The sequence below is a fragment of the Peromyscus maniculatus genome, chromosome 1, assembly GCF_049852395.1.
Source record: "Peromyscus maniculatus bairdii isolate BWxNUB_F1_BW_parent chromosome 1, HU_Pman_BW_mat_3.1, whole genome shotgun sequence".
NCBI lineage: Eukaryota > Metazoa > Chordata > Mammalia > Rodentia > Cricetidae > Peromyscus > Peromyscus maniculatus.
This window is the reverse complement of record NC_134852.1, coordinates 160,238,920-160,256,188: the sequence shown is the minus strand read 5'-3', so window position 1 is coordinate 160,256,188 and position 17,269 is coordinate 160,238,920. Positions and strand designations below refer to the sequence as shown.

The 17,269-nt window shown below is 44.6% G+C and overlaps 1 long non-coding RNA gene across 1 annotated transcript; it reads left to right on the top strand.

Moving 5' to 3' along the window:
• The first annotated feature begins 6,309 nt into the window (after positions 1-6,309).
• Positions 6,310-8,656, top strand: LOC143272417 (uncharacterized). The gene is made up of 2 exons (XR_013049951.1): positions 6,310-6,485; positions 7,750-8,656. It is a non-coding gene; the product is annotated as an uncharacterized LOC143272417 (long non-coding RNA).
• The last annotated feature ends 8,613 nt before the right edge of the window (positions 8,657-17,269 follow it).

Here is a 17,269-nt window from a genome sequence, read left to right as displayed (position 1 = left end):
CTTTCTCTCACAGCCCAAGTGCATTCTGGAGCAATTGTCTCAGAACAAAAGGGCTTTTTGCATACCAGGCCCAGCGAAGCTATGAGGGAGGGTTCCAGGCTCAGAGCAGAGTTACCCTGCTCTGCCAGTAAATGGAGACATAAAAAAAGAGAGGCAGTTTCATTTTAGTGACATATAGACTCTTTTACCTAACCACCTGTAAGATTGTAGTTTGAGCACATTTGTGATAGACTTGTAACATTTTACCTAACCACTTATAAAAATATTTTTTGAGCACATAAATTCCCTTTCTGACTTATTCCAACCCTTATCTGACCCCACCTCCTCTATTCACTTTCCTTTGGGGTTGCAAATGAAGCTGACTCACTGCTCTTATGGGGACCTTGGAAGCCTTGCATTGGATTGGAGGAGAGTTACTGCTTGCAAGGCAAGACTGGTTCTGGGAGAGGAATGAGGAGTAATGAAGATGGAGGGGAAAGAAGATGAAGATGAGGATGAGACTTAAAGAACCTAGTTAGAGCTATGAAAGGGTGGGAGAAGAAGGGACAGAGGAGAACTAGATTGGAGGGCTAGAACTAGAAAGATGAGATGGAAGATGAGGAAGAGCCAGATGGGGAAGAACTAGGTGGGTAAGAATGAGAAGAGAAAGCAAAGATGGGGTGGAACTGAGATAAAGGAATTGAGATAGCTCTTAGAGGGAACAGCAGAAAGATAGAGAGAGAACCAGGCAAGAAAGGGGCTAAGTAAGAGAACAGAATAGGTAGGTAGTGTGGTGATATTGTGTTCCCCAAAATATTGTGCGCCCTAATAAATTTATCTGGGGTCAGAAAACAGACAGCCACTAGATACAGAGGCTAGAAAATGGTGGCACTCACATCTTTAATCCTAGCACTCCAGAGGTAGAAATCTCTCTGGGATCTCTGTGAGTTCAAGGCCACATTGGAAACAGCCAGGCATGGTGACTCACGCCTTTAATCCCAGAAAGCGAGCCTTTAATCCCAGGGAGTGATGGCAGAAAGAGAAAGATATATAAGGCATGAAGACCAGAAACTAGAAGCATTTGGCTAGTTAAGCATTTGGCTGGTTAAGCTTGCAAGCTTCTAGCAGCACAGTTCAGCTGAGAGCCATTCGGATATGAGGACACAGAGGCTTCCAGTCTGAGGAAACAAGACCAGCTGAGAAGTTGGCCAGGTAAGGTTAGCTGTGGCTTGTTCTGTCTCTCTGACCTTCCAGTATTTCACTCCAATAACTGGCCTCAGGTTTGATTTTATTAATAAGAACTTTTTAAGATTCCTGCTACAAGGTAGAGAGAGAATTAACTTAGAAAAATAAAGTGAAGTAACTAAAGAGTTTCCTGTACATAGATTCATTTAATATCATCAAAAATTAGAATATCAGCTGGTTGTAAATTTCTTCCATGGATCCGGGAGAGAGCTATCGAGGGGCTAGTCCCCCAATAGTCCTTGATATACAACAACACACAATGAGGAAATTGAAGGAGATATTAGAAAATGGAAAGATCTCCCATGCTCATGGATAGGTAGAACCAACATAATAAAAATGGCAGCCTTACCAAAAGCAATCTATAGATTCAATGCAATCCCCATAAAAATCCCAACACAATTCTTCACAGACCTTGAAAGAACAATACTCAACTTCATATGGAAAAACAAAAAACCCAGGATAGCTAAAGCAATCCTTTACAATAAAACAACTTCTGGAGGCATCAACATCCTTGACTTCAAGCTCTACTATAAAGCTGTAGTAATAAAAAAGCTTCGTATTGGCATAAATATTGGCATGTGGACTAATGGAATTGAATTGAAGACCCTGACATTAACCCACAAACCTATGAACACCTGTTCTTCGACAAAGAAACCAAAACTGTACAATGGAAAAACGAAAGCATCTTCAACAAATGGTGATGGCATAACTAGATGTCAACATGTGGAAGATTGCAAATAGATCCATATCTGTCACCGTGCACAAAACTCAACTCTAAGTGGATCAAAGACCTCAATATAAATTCAGTAACACTGAACCTGGTAGAAGAGAAATTAGGAATGCACTGGCACAGGAGACCACTTCCTAAATATAACATCAATAGCACAGATACTGAGAGCAACAATTAATAAATGGGACCTCCTGAAACTGAGAAGCTTCTGTAAGGCAAAGAACATGGTAAATAAGACAGAACAACAGCCTACAGAATGGGAAAAGTTCTGATCTCCAAAATATATCAAGAACTCAAGATACTAGATATCAAAATATCAAACAATCCAATTATAAAAACAGGGTAGAGATCTAAACAGAGAATTCTTCATAGAAGAATCTCAAATGGCCAAAAGACATTTAAGGAATTGCTCAACATCCTTAGTCATAAGGGAAATGCAAATCAAAATGATTCTGAGATAATATCTTACACCTGTCAGAATGGCTAAGATCAAAAACATGAAGACAGCTTATGTTGAAGAGGATGTAGAGCAAGAAAAACACTCCTCCACTGTTGGTGGGAATGCAAACTTATACAGCCACTTTGTACAGTCTGGTGACTTGTCAGAAAATTGGGAATCAATCTACCTCAAGACTTTATGATACCACTCTTGGGCATATACCCAAGGGATGCTCAATCTTACCACAAGGACACTTTCTCAACTATGTTCATAGCAGCATTATTCATAGTAGCCAGAACTTGGGACAACCTAGATGCCCATCAACTGAAGAATGGATAAAAAAAAAATGTGGTACATATACACAATGGAGTATCACCCAGCTGTAAAAAACAATGACATCATGAAATTTGCAAGCAAATGGATGGAACTAGAAAAATATCATCCTGAGTAAGATAACCAGACTCAGAAAGACAAAAATGGTATGTACTCACTCATAAGTGGATACTAGATGTAAAGCAAAGGATAACCAGACTATGACTCACAGCTCCAGAGAAGCTAGGAAACAAGGAGGACCCTAAGAGAGATGCATGGATCACCTTGGGAAGGGGAAACAGATGAGATCTCCATGAGTAAACTGGGGATAAGGGGGGGGGCCGGGAATAGAGGGTAGTGGATGTGGGATGAGAACATGAGGGAACAGGATGGTTGAGCCGGGGGAGGACAAAGTGGGAGAGCAATGAAAGAGATATCTTAATAGAGGGAGACATTTTAGGTTTAGGGAGAAACCTGGTGCTAGGGAAATTCCCAGGAATCCACAAAGATGATCCCAGATTAGACTACTAGCAACAATGGAGAAGGTGCCTGAACTACCTACCCTGGTAGTCAGATTAGTGAATACCCTAACTATCATTGTAGAGCCTTCATCCAGTATCTAAGGAAACAGATGTAGAGATCTACAACAGCCACGTACCAGGCCAAGCTCCAGGAGTCCAGTCTAAGAGAAGGAAGAGAGGTTATATGAGCAAGGGGCATCAAGATCATGATGGGGAAATCTACAGAGACAACTGAACCAAGCTCATAGGAACTCACAAACTTTAGACTGACAGCTGTGGAATGTGCATTGAACCAGACTAGGCCCTCTGCATACAGGAGACAGTTGTGTAGCTTGGTCTGTTTGAGGAGCCCCTGGCAGTGGAATCAGGATCTCTCCCTGGTGCATGAGCTAGCTTTCTGGAGCCCATTACCTATGGTGGGGTGCCTTGCTCAGCCTTGATGCAGTGGGGAGGAGCTTGGTCCTGCCTCAACTGAATGTACCAGGCTTTTCTGACTCCCCGTGGAAGGCCTTACTATTTTGGAAGAGGGGATGGGGGGTGGGTCTGGGGGAAGGCTAGCAGGGAGCTGGAGGAGGAATGAGAGGAAGATCTGTGGTTGGTATGTAAAATGAATAAAAAAATGTCTTAAATAAATGAAAAAAGAATCAATGGTTGGCTAATGCTGACAGTAAGGTGGTCAGCCATGGGGACCAGGTAAGCAGAGACCGATACCAATTATCTGATTTATGCCTCCTTTCTTCCCTTTCTCTAAAGCTTTCCCTACCATGGCAAATTTTTCCTTAATTGCCACTGATTGGTTGACGTAGAAACAGCAAGTTTCTCCTAAGCTATGCAAAGTCCTCCCTGTTTCATAAAGAAGGTCTAGCCCCCTTTAGCTCTATGGGACTACCTCTGCAAAGGAGTCACCTTGGCTCTCCAGCCTAGAAGTAGAAGTCTCCAAATGGCCTAGGCCTAAGTCTATCTGTAAACTGAGTTCTCTAAAGTTTTGGTTTCCAACGATCAAGGCTGAGGTGCCTATGGCAGTTGCCTCAACTCTTCCTGCCCCTACTAGGATGGGAACCAGAAGTGGAACAAGTTCGACCTTTTTAACATTGAATCAAGACCAATATGAGCTCTCCCCTTTTCTCCATTTTAGACCTCTACCTGGAGGGTAACCTAGACAAGTACACATAGAATGGGAGCGTGACTTTCCTGTGAGTCAGGGCAGGCACATTTAGTCTCCTGGCTGGAACTAGTGGGCAGGTTTGGAGGTGGGAGATGGCAGGATTCCCTTCACCATTGGGTCAATGGCCTGGCAAGTTTCTGCTAAGCCTGCAAGGACTTGAGAAGGGAGTGATTAGACATTTCTGCTGGAGGAATACCTCAGAGTTTGGGGAAGATGGGAGGTGGTCTCCCAAACATCATTTCAAGAGGAGTAAGGAGTACATCAGGCCCTGAGCAGAACAAAGGGAAGAGGTTGATCCAATTTTTCACCAGTTTCCAGGACCAATTTAGTCAGAGACTCCTTAAGAGTTCTATTCGTTCTTTCTGTCTGACCTGAGTTCTGTGGCGTATGTGCACAATGCGATCTCCAATTAATATTTGATACCTTTGTCAGATTTTGAGATATTTTAGCCATGAAGTCCAGGCCATTGTCATACCCCAAAGGTAGGGGCAGTCCAAACCTAGGAATTATTTCCTGAAACAGTTTCTTAGTAACTATTGGATCAGTCTCTGCTCTGGTCAGGTAGGCCTTCACCCATCCTGAGGAGGTGCCTACAAACACCAGCAAATATTTATAGCACAAACAGCAGGCCTGATTTCAGTAAAGTACAACTCCCAATGTTCCCCAGGCCCAGATCCTCTGTGGAATCTTCTTTCCCCCTTTGGGGTTTAACTGAGCACAGGTGGCACACCTAAAAGTGGTATATTTAATTGGGCTTTCCAAATTTGGAACATAATGCCTGGGTCTGAGGAATTCAGCTATTTTGGTGGCCCTTAGATGGGGTTTTTGGTGGAGATCTGTAACCAGTTACCTTCTCAGACTCATGGGAAAGATGTGTCTGCCATCCAGCAGCAGCATCCACCATCCTTATTTATCTGTGTCCAGTTCTTGTTTTGCACAATCTCACCAGTGGTGTGTTTCAGGCTGTCCATTAAGCCGGGCTCTGACAGGGTTACCAAAACTTGAAGAGTTCTAGGGTCACTTCCTAGGCAGCCAAGTCAGCTGCTGGTGGTGATATTTTATTTGTATGTTAATAAAGTTTGCCTGGAGATCAGAGGACATAGATAGTCAGCCATAAACAAAAGTCAGGTGGTGGTAGCACATGCCCTTAATCTGATCACTTGGCAGGCAGAGTCTCTGTGCGTTCAAGGACACAGCCAAGCATGGTAAGACACCCCTTTAATCTCAGTACCAACCATAGAGACCTGGAGGTCTATATAGACAGACAGTGATGAAGAAGTGAGGTGGCTGGGCTAAGAGCCAATGAGAAGGCAGAACATCAAGGCAATAAAAGCGCAGGTTAGACAGGAAGAGGTTGGTTCTCTTGGAAAGCTACAGCGGCTTGGTGAGCTAAGGTTAGCTGGTGGCTATTCCTATTTCTCTGATCTCTAGGGCTTTCACCCCTGTATTTGGCTCTGTGTTTCTTATTTAATAAGACTTTAGAAATTCATCTACAGCTGCTCTATTGCCTCTGGCTTCTTGGGAATTCCCTTTTTAGTGCCCTTTACAATAGGCAATGGCCATCCTCTTGGGTAACCAGATAGCTTCCAATAGAGCTAAGATTTCTTATCTATTTTGATTTATTTTCCTGATGAGGTTAGCAATCCTCTTTTCCTACATATCCTACTCATCCCTAACCAGCTTGAGGGCCAGATGGCCCAAACAAGTAAAAAAGATACTTTCTGAAAGCCAGCCTGGGTATGCCTGATGGTCTTAGCAACAGTAGCTAAAACATGATCTGGAGATGGCCTGGACCAATGAGAGGCAGCCATGTCACACCAGCAGATGCATATTCATCAGACCTCCCACCAGGGTTGGGTGGAGGGTATATAAGGCTTGCCTCTTCCTAAACAAACTGAGCTTGTTGTTTCAACATTCTCCTGGAGTCTGTGTGGTTTGACTCTGTGCCTACTTGGCCCCGGCCCCCAAAGGGAACAACAGCAAGAACCCTGCTACATCTGGTGCCGGGACATTTGGTACTGGAACAGGGTCTGTGTGTCTCCCTTTACTCACGTGTGGCGCTGGTTGAGCAGCCCCCTTGAGCGGTACATTTCGGTGAGTAGGCCCCTCTACGTTGTGTAAATTCGGTCCCTTCAGCAGGTAAATGCTGGGACCCCCACTTTCTTCTTTCTGTTTGTCTTGTTTGTGAATCTGTCTGTATGGTAGGGTGGCATGTACTTTTGTTCAGGCTTGCCTAATGTTTCCATATAAGGTCTGGTCCCTCAGAAAACAATAGCCACAGTCTTGACTATTTTTAGTTGTGTATGTGTGTATGTGTGTGTGTTTATGAATGCATACATTTATTTGTGGGTTGTAATGCCTGGGGAGATGGCTCAGCAGTTAAGAGTGTGTGCTGCTTCTCCAGAGAATGTGTGGGAACCTGGTCTATGGATAAAAATTCTGTTCCTGGCCAGAAAAGTATAGTGGCCTCAGCAGTAACTCTCCAATTGTTTGTTATGCCCATTTTGTTGACTATAATTGCTGGCCTAAAGTCATCCTCTACTGAGGCCCACAATAAGCACTGCCAGAAACAATATAACACCAACTTATCTATTGCCTTCATTCCATCCATGACTGTTATTTCCTCTGCCTCTGCTGACAAGGAAAGGCATGAGAATAGACATAAAGTGAAGGAAAGGGATGGAAAGACAGAGGAAATGCTTGCAGCAGCATCTAAGCCTGTACCGGCAGCCCTTGTCTTTGTTTTCCTCATGCCTCAAGTGACTACCCTCTTACTGCAGTATCCAGAGTGACTTGCCTGGATGTCTGCCTGCTGAGCCAGCTGCTCCACATACCTCCCAGCCTGTTCCATCTATGATGCCGCACATGCCCACCATGGCATTTCCAGTTAATGCGGGCCCCAATGAGGCCAACTAGCCATGGATACCTACCCCTCTTGCAGACCTGTCTTTCGTCCGTAAGGCTGCTAATGAATCAGGTCCTGACTCACCATATTTTGAGCAAGTCCTACGGCAATGGGCAATACATTTACAAATTTATTGTGACTGGCACCATTTGATGAAGGCTGTGTTGGAGCCTATGGTCTTCCTTAATTAGCAAGCAGCCTATGATAACCAGGCTGAGGCTCAGGCTCATTTTAATATACAGATCAACATTGCTATTTCTCTTGAGATGCTCACAGGCCAAGTACCATATGTTAACCCTGACACACAAGACCAAACTGGACAACACACTTATTTATCTACCTTGGGAGACAACATTGCCCTTGGTACGTTGAAGGGATCCCATCACCCTTTAGTGGCAACACTCTGTTCCCCTATTAACCCAGGGGTGAGGATATGCTTACATTTTTCCCCAGAATACCATCACACCGATATGGGTACCCTCCAGAGATGTGCGTCCAGCAACAGACCAAGAGACTTTGGACAAAGAAAAAGCTTCAGAAGGGTAATGTATGATTTGACCTGCTACTGTGGCATTAGTAAAGGTCATGTCATTGCTGACATGTGACCCTAGATATTAAACAATTGCCTCACCCCCTACAAGGTCGATTATATACCACCAGAAGGACTTTGATTGGCACAATAAAAATAACTGGGGTCCCATCCATGTCCTTGAGATTAAAATTTTTGACTAATCCTTCTCTTGTTCAAATATTTTCTGCAACAGGTTCACCAACAGAAGGCAGCCACAAAGGTTTTATTGGCTCTCAGATACCTAGATCAAAGTCCTCCTAGAGAGATAATGCACATATGGCTCACTGAGATACAGAAGGCTACTGCCTAGAGCCCACCACCCAGACAGCTCTCCAGGATTGATGCTCTTCCAGGGCTGGTGGTCAATGACAGATACGAGCTTGTTTGACAAGCCAGTCTGAGACAGGCACAGTCCATTATGCTGAGCTCTCCTGAGGTGGGGTCAACAAGGTTAGGGCAATACAACCTATCTCCCACTGAGCATGTCCTATAAAATAATAAAAAGGGGTGGATATGTGGGATGACTCATCCCTAACGGGCTTGAAGGCCAGACGGCCCAAACAAGTAAAAAAAAAAAAAAAAAAAAATACTTTCTGAAAGCCAGCCTGGGTATGCCTGATGGTCTTAACGACAACAGCTAAAACATGATCTGGAGATGGCCTGGACCAATGAGAGGCAGCCATGTCACACCAGCAGATGCATATTCATCAGACCTCTCCCCAGGGTGGGGTGGAGGGTATATAAGGCTTGCCTCTTCCTAAATAAACTGAGCTTGTTGTTTCAACATTCTCCTGGAGTCTGTGTTGTTGACTCTGTGCCTACTTGGTCCCGGCCCCCAAAGGGAACAACAGCAAGGACCCTGCTACAATAGAGTCCTGTGGACATGGGCTGTGACAAAATCATATTGGCTATCAGTGTACATGTGATAATTTTGTCTTTCTCCAGTGGAATGATTGATTCAAAGATAAAAGCCTGGCTGGCATACAGGCTGCCCAGACAGTCTTACCTTAGGTCACCATCTCTAGCCCCATGTGGTGAGCCACAAGAATACATCATAGGGAGTTCAGCTGTGTATTAAAGCTATACCTTGACCAGGGCAAGGGTCAGTCAAGTGGGAAGCCATCTAGCATGGACTATTTGGTGTTACGCCGCTTAATATTCAGCTGTACCTTGTTATGAATTTCTTGTGCTCACAGTTCCCATAGAATGTGTGTGTGTGAACTTCCTGCTCAGGCCAGTACTTGGATAAGGTCATGTAAGCAAAGCCAAGCAGGTGGTAGATGTATAGCTTTGTTTCTTGTGCAAATGAAGCTCAGACCATCCCCTTGCCTTGAAGCCTAGTGGCTCTCCAGAGAAACTGACTGTGAATAAAAGAGGTTTTTACATATCAAGGTGGAAGGCAGAGTGGAGCAACATTCCTGAGGAGGCAGAGAGCCTTGTGGTGTGGCCAGGGGAAGAAGGCATTATCTGTAGAGGAGAGAGAACGACATGACCAGGGAGAAGGGAAAAACACAGAGGTTTGTAGATGTTAGGGCAGAACTCTTGTAGAGTTCATCAAAGCCAGGAGTAGAGAGCAAGTAGAGATGGAGGGCGAAGAAACAGAGGACAAAGATGAGGCTGGAAGCATAAGAGCTTGGTTGTTAGCAGGACTATGAGAGGGCAGTAAAAGAGGGAGACAAAGAAGTACTGACTGTCAGGACAGAACTGAAACTATGTAGACGGGATTTCACCCCAGAGAAATAAAGTAGGCAGACGAAGAGCTTGGTGTATCCAGATTTATTCCTGCGCTGAATGCCTGACAGAGCTGTAGCTGTATAGATAAAATTTTGTCTTAGAGGAATAAAGTTAACAGACATAAGACATCAGTGTACGTAGATTTTTTTTTTCCCCTCAGCTATCCCATGCCAGACAGCATCTTCCCTGGACTCTGTGCAATCCATACCCCCCGCCCCCCCATACCTGATCCCATCTTGGGGGAAACTACTACCATCTGTGAACAATACCAAATACAGGGTTGATCCAGGCTTGGTATTGAGTCACCCAGGTGTCAAACATTGATCTCTTGGGTGCCCTCCTCAAGAGGGTCTCAAAAGAGTGTGGGACTGTCAGCAACAGTTAGTGCCCTAAATTCAATTTGTCAGCTTCTTTTGTTGTGCCCAGATCGTAACCTCCAGAGAGACCACCAAGGATGAGCATACCAGAATGCAAAAGTAAGGTTTATCTGTTACAAGTCATGACAGGGAACTCATCTCAAGCCATCTCAAGTGAGGCAGAGAAGAGTTACTCTTTCTTGGGGAAGTTAGTTTTTATAGGCAAAACCCATAAAATTTCTTAGAGGGGAGGGGGGTAGTATGGGTCCATCCTTGATTGGTCCAATTTTTCCCGGGCCTGGACTTTATCTTATTCTAGCTTATCTGTTTGCCCTGTTGTTAGTTATTTAGCTGCGTTGTGGTCTTACCCTGCAAGGAAATGTCACGAAACACGACAGAATCCGCTTATAGAGTTTATTAGAGTTAAAGGGATAGAGAGTGCGCAGGCCTGTGGGAGAGACACGTGCGTGGAGAAGAAGAGGGACTGGGAAGCATGGCGCTCCACTTTAAAACTGGCTGGGGGCGTGGCCAGGTCACGTCACTACTCCACGCATGTGCGTAGATCACATGGTCACGTTGCGCGCTTACGTGGCCATGTAACGTCACGGATCCTGGTCACGCGGGATGCCTCGACCCGGAACTTGCTAGGCGGAGGTGTCCGGGTCCGCCGGGTATCCTGGTTACGAGATACGCCTTGACCCGGAAATGGCTATCCTGACTGGAATTGGCTAGGCGGAAGTGTCCGCCTGGTATATGTGACCGTGGAGGCGTGTTGTGAACCCTTCACCTGTCAGGAGTTTTACAACTCATCTCCAGAGTCTGGTCATGTTATCTCCAGAGAGGAGCATTTTGTGGTTAATTGGTTACCATCAGACATCCTGACTCTGTTCTTTTGTTCCTGGGGCTGGCGCCATCATTTCTGGGGACTTGAAACTGGCCTGGGTCTATCTATATTGAGATATCTTTGTCTAAGGCCCCCTTTTTGAGACAATAGAGTGAGGGTCTTGTGCCTAGATCACATTCCCAAAGCTGCCACTGGAGACTTTAGGTACAGAATGCAAAAGTAAGTTGTTTTCTAAGTTTACAAGCCTCCAGGGAGGCTCTTCCAAATCTCTCACTCACAGCAGGGAGGTTGGAAGGAGCGCTCCCCTTTCTTTGTGAGGCTAGTTCTTAAAGGCACAGACCATATAATTTATTTTAACCCGCCTCCCTTTTTAGTCTTTTGGTCGTATATCCTGACTGTGTTTTCCAAAGTCCCTGTAGCAGATACAGCCACCTGGGGAAAAAGGGTCTAAGTTCTTATCTACACTTAGGAATCCTGGTTTAAGCTTCTCTTTGTCTGTAGGGGATAAAGTGGGGGGTTTTACTGAGGTATCACACTTTTACCAGCAGGGCAGTGGCAGCTAAGGACCTTATATGGCTATCCAGCTGTGACAGGGTCAAATCTCTTGGAGAGATATGCCAACAGTCTTTTCCAGGGTCCCAGTGATGTGTGAGGACCCCCCCCCCCCCCCAGCAATGCCTCTGGCCTCATCCACATACAGATGGAATGGCTTAGTAATACACCAGGGCCTTTTTCAAGGCCTCAGAGGCCCTCTGCTCAGTCTCAGTCCATTTCTGTGTACTCCCTTTGCTGCCTTAGAGGAGTTTGGCTGTCTCAGTAAATCCCATTATCCATAACCAGCAGTATCCAACTGCCCCCAGAATTCCTGTACTTGTTTTGTTTTTTGTTTGTTTGTTTGTTTTTTTATGTGGGAGCAGGCATTTACAGGATGGTTGAAATAGTCATGGGAAAGCATTCATTTACCTTCCTCTAGGCTGTAGCCTAGGTATATGACCTGCAAGATGCAGAGCTGGACCTTTTTAGCTGCGACTTTCTCCCACAGCTCGCAGAGTTTCTAAAAGACCTTCTGCTGCCTGTCGACACTACATTCCTACACAGGTCAAAGCTCTGAGGTCATCCATGTACTGGAGGAGGTACTTTGTGGATATTTTCATTTAAATTCCAACATCTGCATTCAGGGCTTCATCAAACAATGTGAGCTTTTTTTTTTGTTTGTTTGTTTTTGTTTTTCGAGACAGGGTTTCTCTGTGTAGCTTTGCACCTGAAACTCACTTGGTAGCCCAGGCTGGCCTCGAACTCACAGAGATCCGCCTGGCTCTGCCTCCCAAGCTCTGGGATTAAAGGTGTGTGCCACCACCGCCCGGCGACACAATGTGAGCTTTTTAATCCTTTCTCCTGATCTATTTCTTTTCATCATCTGTTTACCTAAGGGAGCAATCACTGCACTGGGGGGAGGGCGGTGTTTCTTACCCTGACTTTCTTTGTCTGATTCTCACACCAAGTGAGCAATTCATCAGGTCCTGAGTAACCTTACTTATCTTGGATAAGCGGATAGGTTTTCTGGCTTCAGCTTTTAATCCTCCCAGTAATGCTTGGCAAAAAAAAAAAAAAGTGTTCAATACCCTCTTACCTTACAACAGGTCGATTAGGGTCTGTAGCTTCTCTGGGAAAAAAAAGAGAGAGAGAGAGAGAGAGAGGGTTTGGGGTCTTCCAATTATACAAGGCACTAGTAGAGAAGGAGACATAAGCCATGAACAGGGAAGGAGTTGAACTTCCATCACCTCCAACATCCCCCACCCCAGCCTCACCCCTCACCCCACCCCCACCCTGTCCTACAACTGGGGGAACTACTTGCCCTTTTTCCTGGTGCAACCAGTTGCTTAGAGCGGGTAGGGAACTATTTCCTCCTCCCTGTATACACTCTGTTTAGATGGCAGGGCTCCTCCAACCTCTGCCCCAATGAGATACCAGGCTCCTCCCACCTCCACACCGGGAACAGGACCAAGACCCCTGGACCACAAGCTGGAGTCAAGTGACTGAACAAGCCGGAAGTGAGGGGTCTGGAGTGGGAGGTAGGGGAAGATCAGTTTTCTCAGGCAGAACTGAGAGAACCAGGCAGCTTTGGGTTTCTCTGGGCAACCTAGCTAGGCCAAAAGGATAGATTCCCAACAAGATGGCACAGGTCTTAAGCCAGGGAGAGGGTCTTGCACCAGAGAAAGCCATTGGTTATCACAAGGAAACCGGTGGCTACCACCACCCCTGGGAGCTGCAGGCTGCCACAGTCACAGCAACAGCCAGCCTTGACTACAGTTGTCCCCGGACACATGCGCGCACCATCACCACCTCCAGCCTTCAGGAAATGGTGTGCTGCTGGAGGGCAGCGGTGGCTGTGGTCTCAGGACAGCTCACTCCCCCTTCCATTTTAGATGTTTCTCCAACCAACAGAGCTGCCAGAAACGCACAGAAAGACGCAGAGACACATAGGAAACACCGCCAGGGGTGACCACCACACATTCATAAGTGACATCTCACATCTCACTTGGATCCCGGACACAGCAACTATGGTTGCCTCCGACTTCCCCTCTTGGATCCTAACTAGATAGATGGTACTTCCTACAGACCACACTTAGCTCCAGAGGTGTTCAAACAAGATGACTTTTCATTTGCTCTTTTTTTTTTTTTTGGGGGGGGGGGCGGGGAGTGGAAGTATCAGGGTGCCTCCAGAGCACTCAGCATTGGTCAGTCGGTGGTGATTTGAAGAAAAAAAAAAAATGGCCTTTATAGTTGTATTTACCGGCTGCGAGAATGGACCACAAATACAAGGAAATCCACTTTAATAGTTTATCGGATGCCGGGCGGTGGTGGCGCACGCCATTAATCCCAGCACTCGGGAGGCAGAGGCAGGCGGATCTCTGTGAGTTCGAGGCCAGCTTGGTCTACAGAGAGAGATCCAGGAAAGGCGCAAAGCTACACAGAGAAACCCTGTCTCGAAAAACCAAAAAAAAAAAAAAAAAAGTTTATCGGTAGAGAGTCGGGGGAAGGTGCACAGGCTTGTCTGGAAGAGAAGTGACAGAAGAGAGCATGGAATGGGTGGGGTCTGCTTTATTATTTATCTATTCATTCATTCATTCATTTATTATTTATTTATTTATTTATTTATTTATTTATTTATTTATTTAGGTTTTTCGAGACAGGGTTTCTCTGTGTAGCTTTGCTGCCTATCCTGGATCTTGCTCTACAGACCAGGCTGACCTCGAACTCACAGAGATCTGCCAGGCTCTGCCTCCCTAGTGCTGGGATTAAAGAGGGCTCTGCTTTTAAAGTTATAGCTCAGCATGTGCATATAAGGATTTACACAACCACGCCACACATGCGCATAGATTACAACAGCGTGCATACATTGCACATGTGCACAGATTACATGAGACTACAGTCATGAGACCCTGGGGTGACTAAGCATTTTGCCTGCTGCTGACAGTGCATATGCAGCTGTGGGACCTCAGAAGTGGCTAGAGGATACCAGAAATGCTAACATCCCATCCTTTCGTTTATTATAGAAAGTGAGGGGTTGGTGGCAGGTGGGCGGGAATGAGGGTGCTGGGTTTCTTGAAACTGCTTCCTGCTGATTTGGTGGATGTCGATCATCTTTGGGGAACTTGTACTGAAGTAGTTGGTTGTTTTCACTATTGTTCAAGCTCTGTGGAACCATCCGGTGCCACCTGGACCTGACAAGATACTGGCAAGGCGGGGTGGGTGGGTTTTGGTCTTCCAATGGGTTTTAGATAATTCTCATTGTTTAAGATGGTAGGTTACAAGTTGTTATTGTTAATGGTCAGGAAAAGGGCTAAACAAGGGAGATTAAAGGTTCTTGTTTGAAGAGAAGAAGAAAAAAGAGGGTATAGATAAGAGGTAGATTATTGAATCTACTCTGAAAAAAAGATACAGAAATGATAGAATAAAAGGTAGATTATTGAATCTACTCTGAAAAGAAAAAAGAGATGATATAGATAAAATGTAGATTATTGAATCTACTTTTAAAAGGCAGCTACTTAGCTTTAAATATTTTACATTGGATTGGATTTTTTATATTATATACAAATTATGTATATTGCTATAAATTTGAGGTTGATTTTGTTAGAATATATTGAACATATATTTCTAATCTTGTTCAAGATATTGTACCTGTACAGTTCATGTAACAATGTAACACAATTTGCTAATCCTTGAAAGTTATTATTACCAACTCTTAGGATATAAAGAAATGAAAGTTAGTAGTCATTACAATTCTACTTGTAGTCATATTAGGTATGTTTTCAAGATCAAGCAGAGATATATTTTAGATAGACAAGTCATCTTCAAACCCTTCAGAGATCTATAGAATATGGCATTAAAATGTTTTAATAACATAGATTTTTTTTCTTTTTATATGACTATGAGACATGTCTGCTCCTGGTAGCACCAATCCACTTCAGAGAAGATATGGGCATTGAAGAACCTCCACATGGAGTTTACTTTCACTGTGGCAAAAATCAGCCACCATACAAGAAAGTGCCCTTGCATCAACTGCTGACAGTATGCTGTCCAAAATGGACAAGACAGACAGACAGACAGACAGACAGACACACACACACACACACACACACACACACACACACACACACACACACACACACAAAGGACTACCAATCCTTGCCAAGACAAGTGTGGTTGCAGCTTTGGCAACAGGCATACTCTGAGGCCAGTATGGCACCATTGCTGAAGTGGCTTTGTAATCTGGAAAAGGTACAGTGCCCTTCCTTCGAAGGCAGCTGAGCAGGCAGAGGACCCATGACTCCTGGTGTGCAATTGAACAGTAGCTGGGAGCTGTTATTCTTGGAGGAGCAACTAGACTGATGGAGTCTGTCTGGCCTCTCAATGGTAGACTGGCAATTAATAAAGGAGATTAAGCCACCCACAAGCCGAGAAAAATGGGAAGCTGAATTCCAAAAACACCAGCAATTTCCAGAATTTAAAATCCTGAATCATGACATGACACTGGCAGAATTCAAGTTTATGTGGTACATGGAATACTCGCATCGAATGTGAGGTCAAGCTGTAGGCCTTGTGTACATCCTGCTTCACAAATGAGTCTGTCAGATATGCTAAGCTTGTAGGCCAAAGATGATGCCCCAATGTTGCAGAGAAACCTCGGGTGACTTGTCCAGGAAACAGCTGTTTTTGTCATAACTCACATTTTTTGGAAGTTGTTTACTTGTACATAATATTATTTCCTTCTTGGGTCTCTGAAGGAGTTGAAGATTAGTTATATTTTTTTTTTTGCTGGGAAATTCAGAAAAGAAACTCACTAAGAGGTCTAAGTGTATAAATCTGAAAGACATCATAAGATAGTTTTCTGTTAGTAAGTTAGGATAGAAAGTGAATTAGGTACATTTAGCAATCAACAAAATATGATAGATAATGGAATATTTTCACTGAATTTGTCAAATGCAAATGGACTAGACATTACTGATGTATTTATTGCTTATGTAACCTAGTTACTGTACTTACTGCAGTTTTTCTTATATTAGTTATAACTTTTTTTATTTTAGACAAAAAGGGGAAATGTGATGCATTGTGTCCCCCTGTGGTGGTATTGTGTTCCCCAAAATATTGTGCACCCTAATAAACTTATCTGGGGTCAGAGAACAGAATAGCCCCTAGGTACAGAGGCTAGAAAATGGTGGCACTCACACCTTGGATTCTAGCATTCCAGAGGCAGAAATCCCTCTGGATCTCTGTGAGTTCAAGGCCACACTGGAAACAGCCAGGCATGGTGACTCACGTGGCAGATAGCAGAAAGATATAGAAGGCGTGAAGACCAGGAACTAGCAGCTTTTGGCCTGGTTAAGCTTTTAGACTTCTGAGTAACAGTTCAGCTGAGATTCATTCTGGATGAGGACTCAAGAGGTTTCCAGTCTAAGGAAACAGGATCAGCTGAGGAACTGGTGGGGTGAGGTGGCTGTGGCTTGTTCTGCTTCTCTGATCTTCCAGCATTCACCCCAATACCTGGCTCAGGTTTGATTTTATTAATAAGACCTTCTAAGATTCCTGCTACATCTCCCAATAAAATTTACCTGAAAATCAGAGGAAAAAGCCAGCCACTATAGTAAACATAGAAGTCAGACAATGGTAGCACATGCCTTTAATCCTACCATTCGGAAGGCAGGGATCTGTCTGGATCTCTGTGAGTTCAAAGCCACACTGGGAACACAGCCACACGTGGTCACATAGGCCTTTAATCCCAGCACTAACCATAGAGGTCTGGAGGTCTGTACGGACAGACAGGAAGTGACAGAGCTGGGCAGGAAGAGGAAGTGATGTATTTGGACAGGAGAGCAAATGAGATAGCAGAACAGAAAGGCATATAGGTGTGGGTATACAGAAAGGAGGTCTCATTGGAGACTGAGGTGTCAGTGAGGTGAGGTTAGC